We start from the raw sequence: 19,950 nt of genomic DNA, 5'->3' as shown, positions 1-19,950 counted from the left end.
GCATCCGGTCATCTTAAACATGAACATATTTTAGTACACTGCAGTAACTGCAAAGGGGACAAGATAAACGATCCCCATGGACACCTGATGTCACAATCGTACAGTATTTCAGACGAACCCACTTTGATCTTTCTAATTCCAAGCGGCGAAAACAAATTGTGTACACAGACCTCATTATTTCGCAATTATCATGCACTGTCATAAAATGCCATCCATTCTTTACTGTTAGTACATGGTCCTGGCTATTGACCGTCAGTTACTTTACTGTTAGTACATGGTCCTGGCTATTGTCCGTCAGTTACTTTACTGTTAGTACATGGTCCTGGCTATTGACCATCAATTACTTTACTGTTAGTACATGGTCCTGGCTATTGACCATCAGTTACTTTACTGTTAGTACATGGTCCTGGCTACTGACCATCAGTTACTTTACTGTTAGTACATGGTCCTGGCTATTGACCGTCAGTTACTTTACTGTTAGTATATGGTCCTGGCTATTGACCATCAGTTACTTTGCTGTTAGTACCTGGTCCTGGCTATTGACCATCAGTTACTTTACTGTTAGTATATGGTCCTGGCTACGGACCGTCAGCTACTTCATATGGATGCACATTTTGTTTTTTTTTTCTACTTCCAATAATGATTTTCTTCTCATCTGATTTTATCCTTTATCTGCCTGAAGGTTCCTAACATTTTCAGCCTGTTCAGAATAGTTTATCTTGACTGTCTTTCTTTGTAACTTGGAGCTCACTGATCGTCTGCATAAAATTTGATTAAGTAACTGCAGCACTACTTTCGTGACACATTTAACAAAGAGTTATATGTGTTCTATGCTCACTCATATCAATAATTCTTATTCACAAATACAAACTCACAGAAAGCTCAGAATCGACAAGTTCACAATCTCAGAAATGATGCTTTGTGTTCACATGAAATCGAAATGTATCGCATATTCGTTAGGAAACTTATCTGCTACATTATGTAGATATGTGTACGTGTGTGTTTCAAATAAATCATTTATGGCAAAATATGCTTTTGTTCCTATTTTTCAAAATGGTTTTGTATAATTGCAAATTACGCTAGTATATCATGTTTAACAAATATTAGGTCATACGGAAAATCACGTTAGAAAATTAAATCGTTGGCTCTGTGACAGACGCAACAAAATATTATCAAGTGAAACGTTAATAACCAAGAGTACCGTCATCGATACATTATACACTCACGGCTATCTTAACTATCTTCCTTGCCTTGTATGATCTAGTACGAAGAAGTTGGCTCCTGAGACTCTTACCAGTGGATACAAAGACCTGGACTTTTGTCAATATTTGCGATCTTGAACTTAAGATACTGAGCAGAAATCATTCTATCTTTGTTAGGAATATAGCAATGGTTCTGTCAGCAGACTTCTGGGCTTCGAAACAACAGACGTCTTTATTTCTCTAAGTGCATGCCATCCAAAATATGATTCTACGATAAAACATATTCATGAACCTTTCCTTTCATTTGCAATGAGCTTGTGGGTTTGTTACATTTTAAATACAAAAGAATAGGCGTCGTCCATACCTTAAGTGCAGGAACTCCTCCATCCTTGATGAATATATATGGTTGAGAACTGTACGAAATATACATTAACTATTATCTTCCTTCAATCACCGTGACCTTGATCTTGAACACATCAACAATTTTGTTTTCTTTTTGCATGTGCAAGCTATCAACAAAATTCATTGGAGGATATTGATGGAGATGTTGCACTGTAACCATGAATCTGCTTCTTGTTACAGTGACCTTGATAATTGACTTTATCTTTTTGCTCAAGTACGTCTTCGATATATAACTTATAATAAGGTTTACAAAGTAAAGATATCCAGAGTAGGATTTTGTGCAAGATCTGTTATGTTCGAATGGTTTGAAGTTTAGAAGTCTTCAACAGATATGCCTTGAAAGTGATTTCGCATTTTGTGAAGAGAGGTTTTACGCAGAGAATTTACAGCTTATTTTAATGTTCATAATTCGTTATTATTGTGACCAGTGTATTTAATCTCATAGTTTCTCAATTCACAAAAATGAGTATTGTATATTAACAACCTTTGTTTTATATACATGCTATGTTTGTGTGAAACAGAAAATTACTCATATTTATTAGAAAATATACCAGAATATATTAGGTTACTATATTTACACACTGATTGATTCTGAAGTTGTTTGTTCTTTTCCTTTTCTACCGCCATCAAATAATTTACCTTCTGGCAAAAATACGTTTTCTTCATCTTATGTGTGTTGTGGACAAACATAAGTTGCTTACAAATAAATCTTCATATGGTTTCTGGTGGCTTTGAGTTGGTCCTTATGAAAGTCTCAACAAATATTTTAAGAAGCTAAATAAAGCTGATAAGTGTTTTCGACACACACCCAGACTTCCGGATCAAACATTGTACAAAAGGGTTATACGGGCCATCCAAGGACAATTGCCGTCGCTGGTGGCATATTATTCGACATTGGTCTCGTACGTATCTCACTTCTACAGCTTTGTTTGCTTTTGACTGCTGCTTTTTGACTCTATTTATATTCTGCCTCTCTCAGTTGTCTCCATGTACTGTTTCTTAATTCATGTCGTATCTCTTTATAATTCGTACATATTATATCCATTTTGGTCAGTCGTTTACATATCTATATGCTACCTCCGTGTGTATGTATGTATGTATGTATGTATGTATGTATGTATGTATGTATGTATGTGTAAGTGTGTGTATGTATGTATGTTTATTGTGTTTGAAAAATGTGTAACAGTCATTTAGTGAGAGTATGACAGCTTATTTTGTGAGACAATGATGCTGCATGAATGGCTGTTCTAATTTGCTATTCTACGCAAATTGTACTTGTCACAAATTTGCTCATAACTGAAGAAATATAAGCAGCAAATTCGCTGAATGCAAGCATACAAAGTAACCTAAATGCACAAATATACTTCGTAAAAAATCTAATCCTTAAGAATAACTGTATATTTACAGAACCATTTAGACGAATTTTCGACTGATTAATTTCTTTCAACAATATACGTTGTCATTGGAACGAGTCATACAATCTCTCTTACCTGATTAAAGTTTCTCTTAAGTAAACGTATAAGTCTTTAAGTGATACTTCTCGTTAAATGATACATGGTTATACGAATAATTTCGTTTCGAGTTAAAGATGATTTTTGTATGGTCAGTCGTACCATTAGTCTTCAAATATACATACAACGAGGAAGTTTGTCGCTTTAAAGATAAACGTACTTCTTGTTTAGATGTAGATCAATGGTACCCGTATGAAGAGAGTTAAATAACATATTCGTCCTTGAACTTCACCTTATATATACATCAAAGAGATAAAGTGTGTGTGTGTTGTATCTTCAATCTCGAGTTGAGTATTACTCAATGAAAAGAGTTCATCCAAATCACATCACACGCTTACTTGTTTAAATGAGGTACATCTTTTATTGGACGACAAATAGGTGCGGTTGTCACTGTATAAAAGAAACAAAGCAGGACAAATGCTGCAAAGCTAGAAGAGAATACGATCAAATTACTACGCAAGTTTTTTGCTGAATTCAAGGTAAGTATATTAATAAGTGAATGATTTTATAATTGTTTCTATAATGTCTTATTCATTAATCGAGTAATACTGAATATTTCTTTACAAAATGTACTATTTCGCAAACGGTTTAGAGTAGAAAATGTAAGAGTAACATTTATTAAGAAATACCCGACCGAAATCCGAACCTTTCTCTGGAATAACAACAGCAACTCTATATGGCGCTACCAGCATTAAAAAAGTGCAAGACGTTATGTTGCAAATTCCGTCATAATCGTACACCGATCAGTGTCTGAGACAACCGTAAATACTTTAGACAAAATCTCTCTATTCCTATCTTAAGCAAGCATGTCTCACCAGTTGTGTAGTCATTAGGCATTGTCGAGTAGTCGGTGATGTCCAACAAAATGTTTCCGTTCATAGCCTCTTTTATTACAATGGTTCGTTAGCAAACATACCACATATACCGCATATTCAGAACCTGCAAAATATATTTATGAGAAAAATTATTATAATGAAAAGGGAAAAGCTGTCACATGCTGAGCTGAGACGAAATTCGTAGGACGTTTATATTAAATCAATAGCGTTTAAGAAAATATGTTATATGCAAAGTACTATATAATATCATAAGAAACGAGCAAACTGATAAATTGATAATTACAAACTGATTTCTTGTATTAAAATACTCTGCTTTTTATCGGTCGATATGACCATTTTCATTACGATTCAAGCAACAACCATAGAGTCAGAACACACTGAGTGTACAATAAAGAATGGTATGCAACAGTATATGACCTGTACAAGGGAAGAAACATTTAAATCTCCAGAACAAGGCTTGAAGTTTAAAGATTACATAATCTCGCTGTCAAAACAGGTGTGGGGCAACAATTTTTCGTTTGTGACCACAAAGTACTAACTAGACATCGACCATTGGGATTAAAATGTTGCTTTAAAAAAAAAACATGAACAAGTGTTTAACACGTTGTGCTCCCCAAAACAAATAAATGATGCTAGTAAAAGGTAAAACAAATGAAAGTTCTTAGAAGGCTTTGCTACTGCCTGCGGCACTCCAAAGAACACCTGTCAGATTCTGATATATATATATATATATATATATATATATATATATATATATATATATATATATATATATATATATATATACTGCAAGTACGTATATTGGTAGGTATTTAGTCATTTCTATTCTTTCTCTATTTACAGATGCTTGTTCTTTTGGCGGTGTGCAAATACATTCTTTGTCAAAGTAAGTATATAAATAATTATATCATTAATCGACATTTGTTCGTTTAAAATTAAATAGTCAAGGAAATGAATAGTACAAAGATAATTAAGTGTAACGAACATAGAATTATAGTGAATTGCGTAAAATGCATGTAAAAGAAGGTTAGATCACAGAGTCAGAATTGTTTAAGATACCACATTTATTGATGTTGGAATGTTCAGTTCGCAAACATTTTATGGGCAGTAATCTATCCCGTGTCCTAAATTTCCAAATGAATAACGTGTATGGTGTTCAATATTCGAAAATTTGCTATTCCTTTTACTGCATACCTCGGCGAACTTTCTTATCTCACCATTGCATCTGAAATAGTTACGATCTCAAAATAAATAGTATTGGTATTATACAGTCTCATGTAAATCAATAATTTTGTCCCCAATAATTCTGACAAAAATATATAATGCATGATCGGTTTTTCATGAAAACAAAATCTTAACAGAAATTTTACCATACTCTGAGCGGTACGTGGCTGGGGGATAAAAAGGGGTAGGGTGGAGGGAGAGCATCAAACAGTAAAATAAAACATAAAGTAATCCTGGTGCCAAACTTTGGTGCCAAAATTATTTACCTCCCTGTGAAACTGTCCAAAGACTGCAACACTATTTTAGCGTTAATTAATGGGCAGGAATGTTTAGCCATGTAACCTATGTATCAACTAACGTTCTTGGCTGTCTGCCTGAAAAATAACATTTGGTGAAAAAAAATGTAATCTCAGTCTCCATGCTGAATTGATAGCTTCACTACCTTCTGTAGGACCTGTCCACATATTTACATAAAAGATCTTGTATAACGTATCAAAGCATATCAATTTGTTTATATTTCCCCTTGACTTAATGTGATGTGATTTTAGTATTTGACCTAAGTTCTACTGATAGGTATCAACTTGTTAAAATCGAATTACTCTATACATTTTAGACATTTTAACACTGCTGTAGAACCTAATCTATGCGTGATCCTAAAAGCTACCATGTCCAATGTAATTCTGTGCAGTCACGTAATATTACGTAAAGCTGCTATTTTGTCGCTGCTATTAAAATATACCTGAATTACTCTACATTCTCTACTTTTAACATCATGTGGGACCTTGACAGTGTGTGATATCAAAAGCTAAGCAACCGTTGCTAAGCAATACATTTCAATCGTTTACTGGCTTGTAACCGTGATAATTGTCTTCACTAATAAAATAGATTCATTTGAACTATATTCTCTACATTTTGACACAGTTTTTAGGACCTTTTCAGTTTGTGGTCCCAAAAGCGTGGCACTCATTTTTTGTCTTGTAAGTACTGTAATAAGGAGGTTCCAGGTAAGGTTGATTGACATAATGGCACGAATTATTCAGCTAATAGCATACATTAAATACATACTAAGGTTTGAATATTTGAAAATTTATTTTGTGTTTTAGAGCCTTGTAGTAACAATATTCTTGTAAACATCCCTTAAAAGGAAAAGAACAAGCAAATTTATTGGAACAAATCCAGAACCAGTCGTTTAGATGGCTCATGTTTACTATCGATCGTCGGGTTTTTCGTTTAAAAAATATTACTCTTGAACAAGCCTATATGAAACAAAGAACAATTCTATAAATACCATTCTATTTTCATGCCATTTAACAGCAGATCTTAGAAAGTGATTAATAAGCACAATTATTTTTTTCAACGAGAAGGTAGTGACATTTCTTGTTACAGTGAGCATGACTCTTATTCTACATACTGACCGTTGTCATACGCGTCAAGAACTGTACCTTACTTGAACCACTATTGGTTTTGAGTTACATTTACTACCGGAACTAAATAGGTATTCAATACAGCACCAATAACAACACTGCTACCATTACAGTACAGAAATAACAATTACTAGTACTCATACTACACAATGAGGCACAAAATTACCCCTACAACAATAACAACAATAACAGCACATAACAACACATAATTATCACACAGAAAGTTAGGTTGAGCGAAGACAAAATTACCTCATCATCTGAGCGAAAATAAAATTTGTCAAACTAAGATTCCATATCAGCTTTCAAATAAAGAGCCTGTCGCATACGTTCGTATCAAAGATGCTGCTATTTACTTCTTCATCAGAAGATCTTACTAACATAGCTGAATATTTATACGACTAGGCCGAGAAACCACAGGAATTACTTGAAATGAAGCAAGTAAGCACTTCCATGGCTGTCAGTAGCAACGTTGGTCTGTTATGCCCAGGCAAAAAGTGGAAATGCCCAGGGTTTCAACCGTGCTGTTACTCACTGACTGGCTGGAGATGTTGTCCACACATTGGAGTAAGTTCTCTTAGGTACCAATTAATATCCTTGGAAATATTATTGAGGATGGGGTCAAAAACATAATGAAAGATTTTTGCTTACAACATGGTATGTCTTGTTTTTCTATCGGTCTGTTTATATGCCTGTCTGTACGTATGCATATAGGTAAGAAACATGGTTGAAAAGCATCAAAACGATAATTACCATTGAGATAACTGAATATCATCACCTTGATTTGGTTTTCTGTTACATCTTGTTTCATGCCGAACAACAACACTACCATTGTTGTTGTATGATGTTAATAAACATACTTTGATTATACTGAAGACCCGACTGAGTATGACTGTATGACTGTATGACATAAAGGGTCATACTACAAGTATAAAAAGTGAAATATTAACTGAACTGATATACTTATAAAACAAAAACTCAACAGCTCAGACTATTATTACTACTTTTACGAGAAAGGTTTGTATCCATCGGAAAGAAATTTATTCATAGACTTTTACGAGAATGAAGGATCATTTAGGAAAATATAGTTCTATCCACCAGCTTTTATGAGACGGATTTTCTCGTAAAATCTTGGTCAAGCTGTTCCATGATATTCGTCAACCTCTTGTTATGAATAATGATGATTATTTAAGAAATGTCTTTGCCCATGGCGAGAGAGAGAGAGAGAAGAAAAGAGTTATGGGCTCTCTTGAAAGAGGGTGCCACTCATAACGGTGTAAATACAGCTACATGTAGGGGAATCTTTGGCTTGCGAGAGTAATCGGGATCGAGCTGCAAAGACAGAAGCTGTTTGAGTTTCTGGCTAGCAAACTTTATTGAAATACTCAACATATAAAATTACATTGCAATATCAAACTACATAAGCTTAAATTACGGATATAAGAGATACATATAAAACTACGATATTCTTTCACTTGCCAACATCACACATTGTATAATATCTGCCGTTTAGAATGTAATACAGATAATTAAATATCGAATAAATTCACGATAGCAAAAGAATCTAAAATTCAATTTTTCAGACTAATATCGTAATTGAAATATATGCTACTGAATTTATTCTAAAATGTCAACATATTAAACTCTATTATTTAAAGAGTGTTTTATTTCTAAATTAGCTATTACTGAGTATGAAGTTGGTAGCGAAAGTTGCTCTTTACTATAATCAATAATATAATTACAAGTAAATATAAGTTCTTCAAACAATTAAACCCTCCAGTACATTATACTAAAGAACAGTAAAGAGATATTAAAATAATCTAATGTTTAAACATACTGATGTTAGATTAACATCTTAACACTAAAAATTCTTATAACACTAAAAAGTTTTATACTATGAAAAATTGTACATAGACGATTATCTTACCTGCAAAGACAGAAGCTGTTTGAGTTTCTGGCTAGCAAAGTGGCGTGAGCCCGTGGCTGAGGCTTTATATATCAGTTTCTTAAGACAAAGCCAAATATGGGCATGAGCTTTGTTCTTTGCGTTGGCCATGATCTCAAAATGAGGCTTCGTAGTCTCTTAAAGATTATCGTCTGGGTCTATGTACATTATTACGTAGTTACTTCTGCAAGATCAGCACATTTGCCCTCTAGACAAATCTTCGGAATCTGTCTAGTTCTTCTATCTACGTAACCTAGCGAATGTACTTCTTGCAGACTTTGAGATACAGGGCAATGTATGTATAAGACGGTTCATATTTGATCATAAGGGCGCAATCATTGTTAAATAGTATATAATTATAATACCGAAATAAATATATTTAATTTCAGCATATTTTATTAGGAAATTGCTTTCAATATAATTTCATCAAAACTTACTTTTAATACAATTTAGAGAAAATTTCAATCTTGTTACTTGTACTAAAAAATTCTGTCCTAATACTACTATTGCCACCACCATACAACACATCCCAACCAACAACACTACATCGACATCATATTTAGTATCATCCCCATACTACTGCTTCAACTAATACTATTGACCTGTACTCTTGCTTTTACTTTCAGGGACACTGCTGCGCCGGTGGGATGCGTTGCTAGTAGTGAAGGGGGATACATTAGCGACAATGGGAATTAGCATTACCGACCCCCCTGGGAACGATTAGCAACAATGGAAATTTAACATGGAGAAAAATCGTGGGAACATATAGCGACAAGGGAAATTAACATGGAGAAAAATCGTGGGACTGTTGAGCGTCAAGGGGAATTGAACATGGGAATAGGGGACTGTATAGCGTCAAAGGAATTTAAACAGGGTGGGACTGTATAGCGTCAAGGGAAATTGAACATGGGATTTCTTTTTTTTTTTTTTAAAAAAAATTTTTTTAAAAAAGGGGTAGGCAATTGAAAAGTCATTCTCTTTTCGAGAAATATGGCTGGCCCTGAAAAGGGCCTTTGGGTTTTCTTCTTCTGCTTCTAATTTCTTCTTTTTCTCCACCAAGTTCTTATTTTATCTCCTACACTCTTTCTCTTCTTTTCTTTCTTTTTTTCTCCTGCTCTTCTTTCTTCTTCTTCTCTTCCTCCTCTTCTTTCTTCCTCTTCTCATTTTCTTCTTCTTTTTCAATTTTTTCGTTCCATTTGCGTATTCTTATCCTTTCCTCTTCATCCTCCTTCTCCTCCTTTATCTCTTTCATGACAATACTTATCATGTCCTTTACCTTTCTTAAGTTATTAATTTCCATCTTTACACGATCGGGACTATAGGAATAGTGGTCTTCAACGAGTCTTATTAACATCTGCTCCATCATTCCTAAATTGTCTAAAACGTCTTGCAATGTTTGCATTTTGTCAATTTGGTTAGAAGCCATCTTCTTTGTAGAATGGTTTGAACGACGAATACTGTGGGTTCTTATAGTGAAAGCGCGTACGTGAAGGAAAACATCCCCTAAAAACATAAAATTGATCTTACCTAGATCATGACCAGACAACGCGCGGACGTGAAGGAAAACATCCCCCACTTTTCTCATTTCATATAATCAAACCCAAACTATACTCTCCACATACGCTAAGAAACAATAAAGAAACCCATAATCTACTATTCACACGAACTTACTTGAGCATTTACAAACAAAAACACACAAACACATACACTCTCACTATGAATAAAGAGTTAGTGTTTATGTTCACACTACTCTGCCTACACACATTGGGAAATTGATGGTTATTTCTTTTCTAGAGTATTGGGTAGCCCTTAAAAGGGCTGTTTTTTTGAACTCCAGATGCACCTATCTAATGATGGCACCTTCCTGGCCTGGCGCCACACACGCATCTTATTCCCCAGTCTCCTTTCACCATTCTTCTGGGGAGCGCAGAGGGAGGATGATTCGCTTCAACACCCCGATCCTCTGTCTCGGGAATATTGTACGACATCCTCTCTCCTATTTTCTTTTCCTCCTCTTCCCTCTGTCTTCTCTCCTCCTCTTCGTTCTTCATTCTTTCCTCTTCTACTATAGCCTCCGCGGCCAGTTCATTTAACAGGCGCCTGACATATTCCAGATGTATCTGGAGTTCAAGAAGTTTGCTTATTCTGCTATTCATTCTTGTGTTGATCAATCAACAAGGGTAGCTAGACTGCCCAGCGAGTTTCAATTTATAGTGAAAGCGCGGACGTGATGGAAAACATCCCCCTAAAAACATAAAATTAATCTTACCTAGATCATGACCAAAAACCAACGCGCGGACCTAAAAGAAACACTCACTTTTTTATGCTGCCCATCACTATTTTAAAATTTTTTATTAACCACTTCAATAGACTATCCACATACGCAAAGCAATCCAATTTAACCCCAAATATACACCTCAAACACCAAAAAAACATTATTTTAATCTACTATCCACACCAACTTACATAAGCACTTACAAACACAAACACAAACACATACCCTCACATTTTTTAAGAAAGAGTTAGTGTTTATATTCACACTACTCTACCTTTACACATTGGCAAATTGATGGTTATTTCTTTTCTAGAGTATTGGGGTAGCCCTGAAAAGGGCTGTTTTTTTTTGTTTGCTATGGCATTCTTTTTTAGTTTCTAAGAATGCGATGTCCTCTGAGGATAGACTTTCTGGCGATAGGTCTGCTTCTTCGGAAAGAGAAGAAGAACTCTTTGGTGTCGATACGACAATCGACAAAGCCTCTGTCAGCTTCAGGTTGCTGCTGCTGTTGTTGTTGTTGTTGTTGCTGCTGTCTCTGAAGTCTGTACTTCTCTGTCCATTCTTCTTTTTCCCTGTTCATTTCTTCTCTGAAGAGCTCTTCTATCAGGTCTTCAGTGACTTTTAACATTCTCACATTCTCTATTTCTTCTGGCTTCGGTATCAGACTGTGTCTGACCCTATGCAAATTCACGTAGGCTTCGTTGAGCTTAGCTAGTTTGGAGCACATCTTCTTAGGAGGATGAGTCGACAATATATGGTTAGACTTGAAACAACCCCAGTTCTTAAAGTCAAAGCGCGGACGTGAAGGAAAACATCCCCCACACGGTTTTCGAGTCGCAACGTTCAGTGAGTGTCATGAGAGGGATAGTAAGAAATGAAAGAGCATCAATCCAACATTCTTATAGCTAAACAAAAGACAAAGGCATTTTTTTTCAAAACACAACATTTTTTATTCAAAAATCACTTAACACTAAACAACAACTCTAACATTTTTTAACAATAATCCAACATGATAACATCAAACAAATTTTTTTCAAATCTCAAACATTTTTTCTCAATTGACAATCTACTTTAAACAGGGCTGACAACGTTGTGAATGAAATTGTGATTTCCACTGTTGGAAATCATTAGGCCATTGATGGACACTACGTTTCCTAGCTTGAGACAAAAGATAAGCATAATGGTCACAAAACCATCGATCTACTTTCACATCGTTTCTAGTAGAAGAACGAGGATCAAAATGAGTCACTAAATGTTCTAAGGAATAGCCCAGGCTGCGATGATGCAGAAAATACACACAGTACTGTCCACACACCAAGGAATCTGTGCCTTGTAATTTCACATTATTGAATCGGGTGGTTTGAGCATTTCTTCTCATAAAGTCGATGATATCGTCTTCCAAAGGGGGCAATCCGTACGAATCGAAATATTCCACACATCCTTCTTGAGGAAAGTAGACGGCTACCCAGTCGTCCGTGTTGATCACGTAAGCTTGATGGTCTTTAGGTTTGCGATGAGGGAGTTCATCTTTAGCACAGACGATAGGATTCCAAGAAGCCGTATACGAACTGTGGTTCAAAAGGTAATAAAGTTCACAGGTATCCATGTTTTTTTCTTCTTCACAGGTAATAATAAGTCGTCAATTCGATCCTGACTTTTTGCTTGAAAATGTCTGACGAATCAACGGTTATTCGTTCTGTTTCCTCACTCTGATTCAGGAGAGCTTCGATACGATGGATCTCTTGAGTGGTTAATGGTGGACAAGAATGTTCACGCAAGTCTTTATACCACTGATGCAACACGTCTTTGTTCGAGATGAGACTCCAGATACTCGTCCAATTTTTCTTCTTGACTTAACATTAGGCATTTATCGTGTTGAATTTGACTGGGATGATCGTTTTGACATCCATAACAATTTTTCTTGATCAATTCCGTCATTTTTTCCACCAAGTGTTTGGCAAAACAGGAGACTAAATGGGCTTCTTGTTCTGGCCATCTCGACTTCATCATGATCACTTCTTCTTTTTCCACGGTCTCCTCACATTTCATCTCCAAAGTTTCTTCACTAAGTAAAGAGGGATAACAGTCTTCCATGGCTTCTAGTAATCTAGGATGACTTCTCTCAAACTGTTGATTTCTATGGTATTATCGAATTCTGCATACAGGATGACGTTCACCGTTACATCAGGGTCTCGGTTTGCAAATTGAATTTCCACACGAATCTGGCCGGATTTTATAGGGTGGAAATGTCCCTCGTCGCTGCCTTGGTCAGGAGTGAAATCGAAAGCCCACAAAGCATAGCCTCCTACATAATCGTCGTACGTAATACCATGACTGGTGTTGGTTCCTAACTGGCCGGTGGCTTCGTACAGGGACAAGTACGATCTCAATTAATTCTTCTTGGTAAACTCAGGTTCGAAAGGTCGGGTACACAAGGTCTTGCCATCGCGACTGACTTCGATCTTGGACACGCCAAAGTGTTGAAAGTAGAAAGGATTTTTAGCGATAGCTCCGTTGAAGGCTTCATTTTCGACGATACCAACGATCAAACGTTTGGGTAGCTGTCCTTGGAACAGATGATCTTCGATCATGGATCGCTGTCCCTTGGGAATGGTGAAGGTTTTCACTTCCACGCGTCGTATGGGATACTTGGCGGTCGTTCTGCTCAACGCCTGACTGATGTCGTTACCCACTTTAGGTAACACTTCCACGCGGAGTACGTAGAGTCTGGCTTCTTCGATTTTGGTTTTGTAATTATCGTCAGTATCAGCCAATAAATGGAAAGCGGTACTGCTCCGATTCAGTCTCAGACGGACATTCACCCCGTTTAGCAAATATTTCTCTTGCAACCACATGTCCAAATGCAAACGATCCATCAGTTCTAAACTTTTGTTGGGTACCATGATTCTCTTTCTTCGTTCTACAAATCCATCATTGTTGTCTTTCTTTTCATCAGTTTCGAAATTTTCAAACTTTTCAGCTTCGTCAGCTTCCCATAGCACACAGGCATTGAGATGAGTGTTCTTGGCATCTATTCCGTACGTCAAGAGATTTTCCAGGTAGGCACGATAAGGGTAAGTATCCATGCTGCTACTGACTAGTTTGTTGTTCAAGTAAAGTCCACTCCACTGAACAAGGAATGCATGAAATTGTTGACGGGAGCTACTGGCTCAGTGTCTATATCAGTTCCAGTCTTATCTTGAACTTTGACTTTCAAGTACAAGTAACTGCTATTCAGATCGATGTAATCTTCGGGCTGTCCTCTGATTTCAAACTCGATGGGAGCGGAATCGGTCAATGAGGAGACGGGGTGAAATTCCACCCATTGGGATTCTTGCATGGTCATCATGGCGGGGGGCATGGCAAACAGATCCAGTTCCGTCTTGGAACAAGCGCAAGACTCTCGGTCCATCATTTTTTTGGGTCTCTTTTCTCAATAATCGAAAACGTCTAAGTCTCGAACGGTTCTTCTTTTCTTGGCCTTTCTAGCTTGAAGTCTGGTGAAAGGGTGTTTTCTTCTTCGTCGTCTCTTTCTGCCTTGTCCTTGCTGAATACCTGACTCGGTAGCGTGCAGGGCATTTATAGGTGTGTCTCGTTGGCCTAAAATGTCTTTACCCGTTTGTGGCAAGACATTTTTGCCTGCCCTCATGAAGGCTTCTTTAGGGTTTTGTTTGTCGATGATGACATTTTGGAGAAATTCTTTGCCTTGCGTCAGTGCTGCATCTTTCAAGGCGTGCAATCCGCGTGTCACCATCGGTTTCAACACCGGGGCCACCGACCGAAAGTCTGATTTTAATATATCTCCTAAACCGTGTCCTCGCTGTCGAGCAACCCCTCGGTACACTGGATACATGACTTACGAGTCGTGAGAGAACCGTTTTCGAAAATGGAGTTTCACCGTGACTTTTCCTTTGGTGAATGGAATATTTTGTCCCAAATCTCCTTTTATAGTAATGTTGACCGTGTCCAAATACGACTGACCGGCAAATAGTGAGGATGGACAAATTCGCCGTGGACGTGGTAAGTGTTTCCACCTTCCTCGTCAGCGTTTGCGGCAGAATCCACTTTGAAAGGAATGAGACGCAGTAACGGCACGGAGGTGTGTCTCACCACGTTGTACTCCACCACATCGGAATACACAAACATCAAATTCAGTCCTTGGTTCAGTTCTACCGGGGTACGAAAATACTTGGCAAAAGAATCGTTGTCGTAAATGACTGGTAATTCGGGTTGTCCTTTTAGTTCTACTTTCTTCCTCAGCTCTATGTCTCCGCCCAACATGTCAAACAATTCAGGACAAAATAAGAAAGTCATCATTTTACGCCCCTCAGGAAATTTCATCAGGAAGCGACGAGCTGTTTTGTGGTACTCCAGGGTGACGATACCTCTAATGAGATTTTCCAAAGCTTTCAGAAACACGCCATTAAACCTGGTGGCTATGGTGCTGACCAAATGTTGGCCACTAAAATAATAGCCTGGGGGAATGAGGAAGTGATAGATGGTGTACCTTTCATTTTTTGTGCTAGGGGTTTTCTTTTCATATTTGCTATGGGTATCCATCCACTGTTGCAATTGCTCGTCATGAACTTCCACATCAAATTTATTTTGATTGGGAAGGACATTGAGGACTTGGGTCGGGTGAATCATTTCTACTAAAGCCACTTCCCAATGGGCTTCGTGATCTAAGGGGATGGCTTGAGGTAATTTGGCCGTGTAACAGCAGAACGTGTTGTTGGGAAACACCTCCATGGAACTGTCACTGGGTAAGGTTAAGTAAAATTGGTTTTCGTGACTCATAATTCCAGAGTTCTGTGGCTCTCCGAGGGGTTACTGGACGTCAGAGGCGTGTCTCCGTCTAAAATAGGGTTCTGATTGTGGTTGGAGTGGTGACTGACACTGGCACTGGACACAAGGTTCCCGTTCGAGGAGAATTTCAGGGAGGGATTAGGAAGCAGGTAACCGATGCAACTGCTCAATAAAATGGTCCACAATTGATTGTCTCCTTGTTGCAAACTCAAATTGGCAATTGCTGCACCGATGACACAATACACCACGAAGATTTGGCAGAAAAAGACGATTTGCGTTTTAGGCACACGTTCTCCACACCATACCCACAAGGGTTGTTTTTGTAAATCTTGCACAGAAGAACTGGGTGAAGAAGGAGTGGTCGACGTAGCTGCGTCTGATGTGTCAAAGGGCATGATGGTCACTTCTTTTTATAGTCGATGACTTTCGAAGCGTCGATCCAAGAATCAAAACTGGGCGGATATCCTTTCCAACGTACTTTGACTTCTTTGACACGTCGTTTGCCCACTTTACAGGTTCTGCGTTCGAGAATGCTTTCGATGTCGTACACGTCGTCTTCTTTTTTGGTGACACGTTGTAACTCGGGCAAATAAAACGTTCCTTTGAGCACTTCTCCGTTCATGTCTTCCAATTTATAGACGGCAGGATGACGGCCATGCACTCGTCCAGTGACGCGAAACAATTCGGTCGTCCAGTTGGGTAAGTAACCTTTGTCGAAAGTGCGTTTGGTTTTGCCAATGCGCACCCAATCTCCTACGGCCAACACTCCACTTTTCTTGGGGACAGCCCTCGTCGGGGACGTACCAAACAGACGCTCGAACACCAGCACTTCGTTGTTGGGAGACACGTCTTGCGGGGCACGTCCGATGCTTCGATGGTAAGATTAGTTGTACGCTTGCACCAGGTGCGGTAAGATGTCGATGTACTTCAGAGTGTGGTGATGCGTAAAATATTTCCACATGCGTTCTTTCAAAGTGCGTTGAAAACGTTCCACGATGCTGGCTTTGGTTTCGGGATTCTCGGTGGTTAAAAAATGAATGTCACGTTTCTTTAATTCTTTTTGTAAAGCTTGGTTCAGAAATTCGGTGCCTTTGTCCGTTTGCCATCGAAGAGTTTGACGACCACTTTGTTTCAACACCCGTTGCAGGGCTCGCACTAACTCGCTGCTGGATTTGGAAGTCAAGGGCACGACCCAGGCAAATTTGGAAAAGACGTCGATGACACAAAACAAATATTTGTAGCCACGATTGTAGCTGGCCAAATGAGAGACATCGGCTAAATCGGCTTGCCATTGATGATCGATGCATTCCACTCGGGTGCGACTTCTGGCAAACTTGCGTCGAATGGGTTTGTGTAAAGTGTAGGTAGCTTGTTCTTGTAACCATCGTTGCACTTGAGGTAAACGGAGACTTTTCAGTCGCGTTTTGGCAGCACGATACAATTTTTGAACTCCTGCGTAACCTGCAGGATGGGAGGGATCGTAGTAAATGCTGGCTAAGACTTTTTCCATTTTTTGTGTTTGTGTGTTAATAAGGCACCCACTCTTGGAGGATGCTACTCTTTTTCTCTTGGGGTATTTTCTTGGATTGCAATGCTTTGCGTGTGCGACCGGCAATAGGTGTTGAAGAGGAGGATGTCTGAGCGGGGGATATCGGTTCTTGTTTCACTTCTGTCTTCACTTCTGTCTTCACTTTCTTTTTCTCTTGTGATGAAGAAGAGGTGGCCATCATCTTTTTAATCCATCCAATTCTGGAGGTAGGTGGTGTTGTTAACTTGCGTACTTTTTCTGGTGGAGTTTGAAACCCTTCTTCTTCTTCTTCTCCTTTTTCTGTCTTGGTCACGGGTAGTGGTGGTACTGGTATTGGTACTGATGCTGGTGATGGTGCTGGACTTTTCATCAAGGTCTTAAAATCTTTCAGAGTGGGTAGAGCTGTTTCGTCTAAAGCTTTCTGGTGAAAGAGTTGCAGTCGTTGCAAGAGTTGACCGTACTTTTGCGATTTTTATGTTTCGGACAAATCTTGGCGATCCATCAAGGACTGCAATTCGTGTTGTAACTGGGACATCTCGCTCAAATTGGGATTGGGAGGTAAATGCGGGGTGCGTTGTTCTTGCCAACGATGGTATTCCATCCATCGTTTGTAAGGCACTAAAGCTAGTTTTCGTCCTTCCATGGGGTTGTCAGGGGTCGATTCTGAGATCTTGGGACTTCCGAGGCCCTTTTATCTTGCTCCCACCAGTCCTCCCAACATGGTTCCCAAGACTCCTTTCAGTATGGGACCTAAGAAGAGGGGTAAAATACCTCCACGTTCGACCAACATCTTCTTTTTTTGACGAATGGGAATTTTCTTTTGAACCATTTGGCGAAGAACGTGACGATGTTTGCCTAAGCATTGTTTCTGGTGTTTGGACAAAGGGATCGTGCCTTTCAAGACGTTCAAACAACATTCGCACACGGTATCGATGACCTCTTTGGAGGCCGATTGAATGAGTTTTTTTCGTAGAGGTGGAGAAGCTTTGGACAGGACAGATAACATGTCCCCATGTTTGACTAAACGAGGAGGCAGTCCTTTCCTTTTCTTTTTTTGGGGTTTTCTGGAGGGTGACATCTTTGAGTCTTCAGGAGCACCAAAAAACACTGATACCCTACTCGGTCACAGGCCTTTTTTATACTGGAACGCGTCGCCACTGATTGTCTTTACGTCGTATCAGTTTGAGGACAGGCATGACACGTCGTGCAGGGGTACGCAACGGACTAAATCGAGCCAGTTCTTGCTTGGACAAATCCAGTAAACTTTGTAACATGCCCGATCTTTCTTGAACTTTGATTTTGGGAGAAGGTACTTTGTGAGCCGCAGCCACTGTTGCGAAACTGGAGGGTCCTGCCAATGGGGAAGTTCTTTTGGGGGTCATCAACGGAGAAGTTCTTGGTGTGATCAACGTCTCCAAGTACTCTTCAGTTCTGGGTGTCATTAACGGAGAAGTGGATAAACGTGAGGCTGCCGGAGAAGCAGTCACCGCTGTGGCAGGGCGTGGTTTGCGAGTGTAAGGTTGCGTCCTGGCCGAAGTGCCTGTCTTGCGACTAGTTTTCTTCTGTGGACTTTTCTTTTTCTGGGGACTTTTTCTCTGTTTCTTTTTCTGGGGGCTTCTTTTCTTTTTCCGGGGTGGTGTCTGGTAAGAGAAGGGACCCGCCACTGGAGAAGTTCTTCGTGGGACCTGGTCTTTTTCTTTTTCTTCTTGGGGCTTCGTTGGACTTTTGTCTTGGGGATAACTTTGGGGGCATTAGGATCCCATTTTAAGAGAGAGCGAATGATGACCCCTCCTAGAGTACCGCTCCCTCCAGGTTTCAAAATGATTTGTTTTTTGGTTTGAGTGTCGATGCGGGGATCGGCCAGTTGGACCAAAGCGACTTTGTTTCGATCGAAAAAGCGTTTGGTTTGATGAGGAATCTGAATGATTCCTTGGAGTATTTGACGTGCCGTCACCGTGAACCATCGTAAGACTTCTTTGAGACTAGCTTCTAAGACACGGGCTCGTGTTTGTGGATTTTTTTCTCGACTGATGCCATACAAGGCACGAATCAATTTGACGGGAAGATGCGACTGAAGGGACGTAATGTTCACACTGTGTGAGACAGACGAAAAATGGTATGAGGTTTTTATAGATTTTTTTATGGGGAGTGAAATGAAGTCGAGGACGGAGACGTGTACAGGACAGGCCCTCCGTCTTGGCACCAGTGGTGAAACAAGTGGGTACGAAACCGCAAATCCTCGGGAGTCGTAGGTTTCAAATCGACGAGTATATAGGCGTGTGGTGTTTGAGTGGCATCGTCGTACGCCTGAGTCAGCCAAGGCGTTCCTAACTGTTTGGCTAAGACTTACACTTACCATTTATCTCGAGGGCTTTTAAACAAGACCACGTAATGCGCATTGAGACTGATGGTGCGATGGGCTTTACTTTGTTGAAACAAATTTTGGGTGATGTAAACGACACTGGCATTACGGTGATGCCCTTTGCGCGTGAACCACAGTTTAATTTCTTCTTCGTCTTCTCCTAACATGCCGTCGAAAATGACCAAATGGGTTTGACGGGAGTCAGAGACGATGCCGTCGTCTTCTTTAGGAATACCTTCCACAAACACGATGGAATCGCCTTGACTTTCTCGCAAGAGGTTGTACGCCGATTGCCACTCTTTGTAACACCACACGATCCGTTGAGGTGGCCGATCGATCAAATGATGTTTGTGTTCGATCAAACGTTTGACGAATTCGGTTTTGCCTGAACCGCTAGGTCCAGCAATGAGCATGTTAAAGGGATGGCGAAGATACAAA

At 39.1% G+C, this 19,950-nt stretch overlaps 1 protein-coding gene across 1 annotated transcript in view; it reads left to right on the top strand.

The window, feature by feature from the left end:
* Positions 1-3,519: 3,519 nt before the first annotated feature.
* Positions 3,520-19,950, top strand: part of LOC149776179 (progranulin-like) — a 225,217-nt gene continuing 208,786 nt past the window's right edge. The window contains exon 1 of the mRNA XM_089942490.1: positions 3,520-3,594. The gene's annotated coding sequence lies outside the window, so the exon portion shown is untranslated. The remainder of the gene's footprint in view (positions 3,595-19,950) is intronic.

Source organism: Sinohyriopsis cumingii, chromosome 18, assembly GCF_028554795.1.
Source record: "Sinohyriopsis cumingii isolate HCF-2022 chromosome 18, ASM2855479v2, whole genome shotgun sequence".
In the NCBI taxonomy this organism is placed as follows: domain Eukaryota; kingdom Metazoa; phylum Mollusca; class Bivalvia; order Unionida; family Unionidae; genus Sinohyriopsis; species Sinohyriopsis cumingii.
Note: the sequence above shows the minus strand (reverse complement) of the source record. Positions and strands in the feature narration are given on the sequence as shown.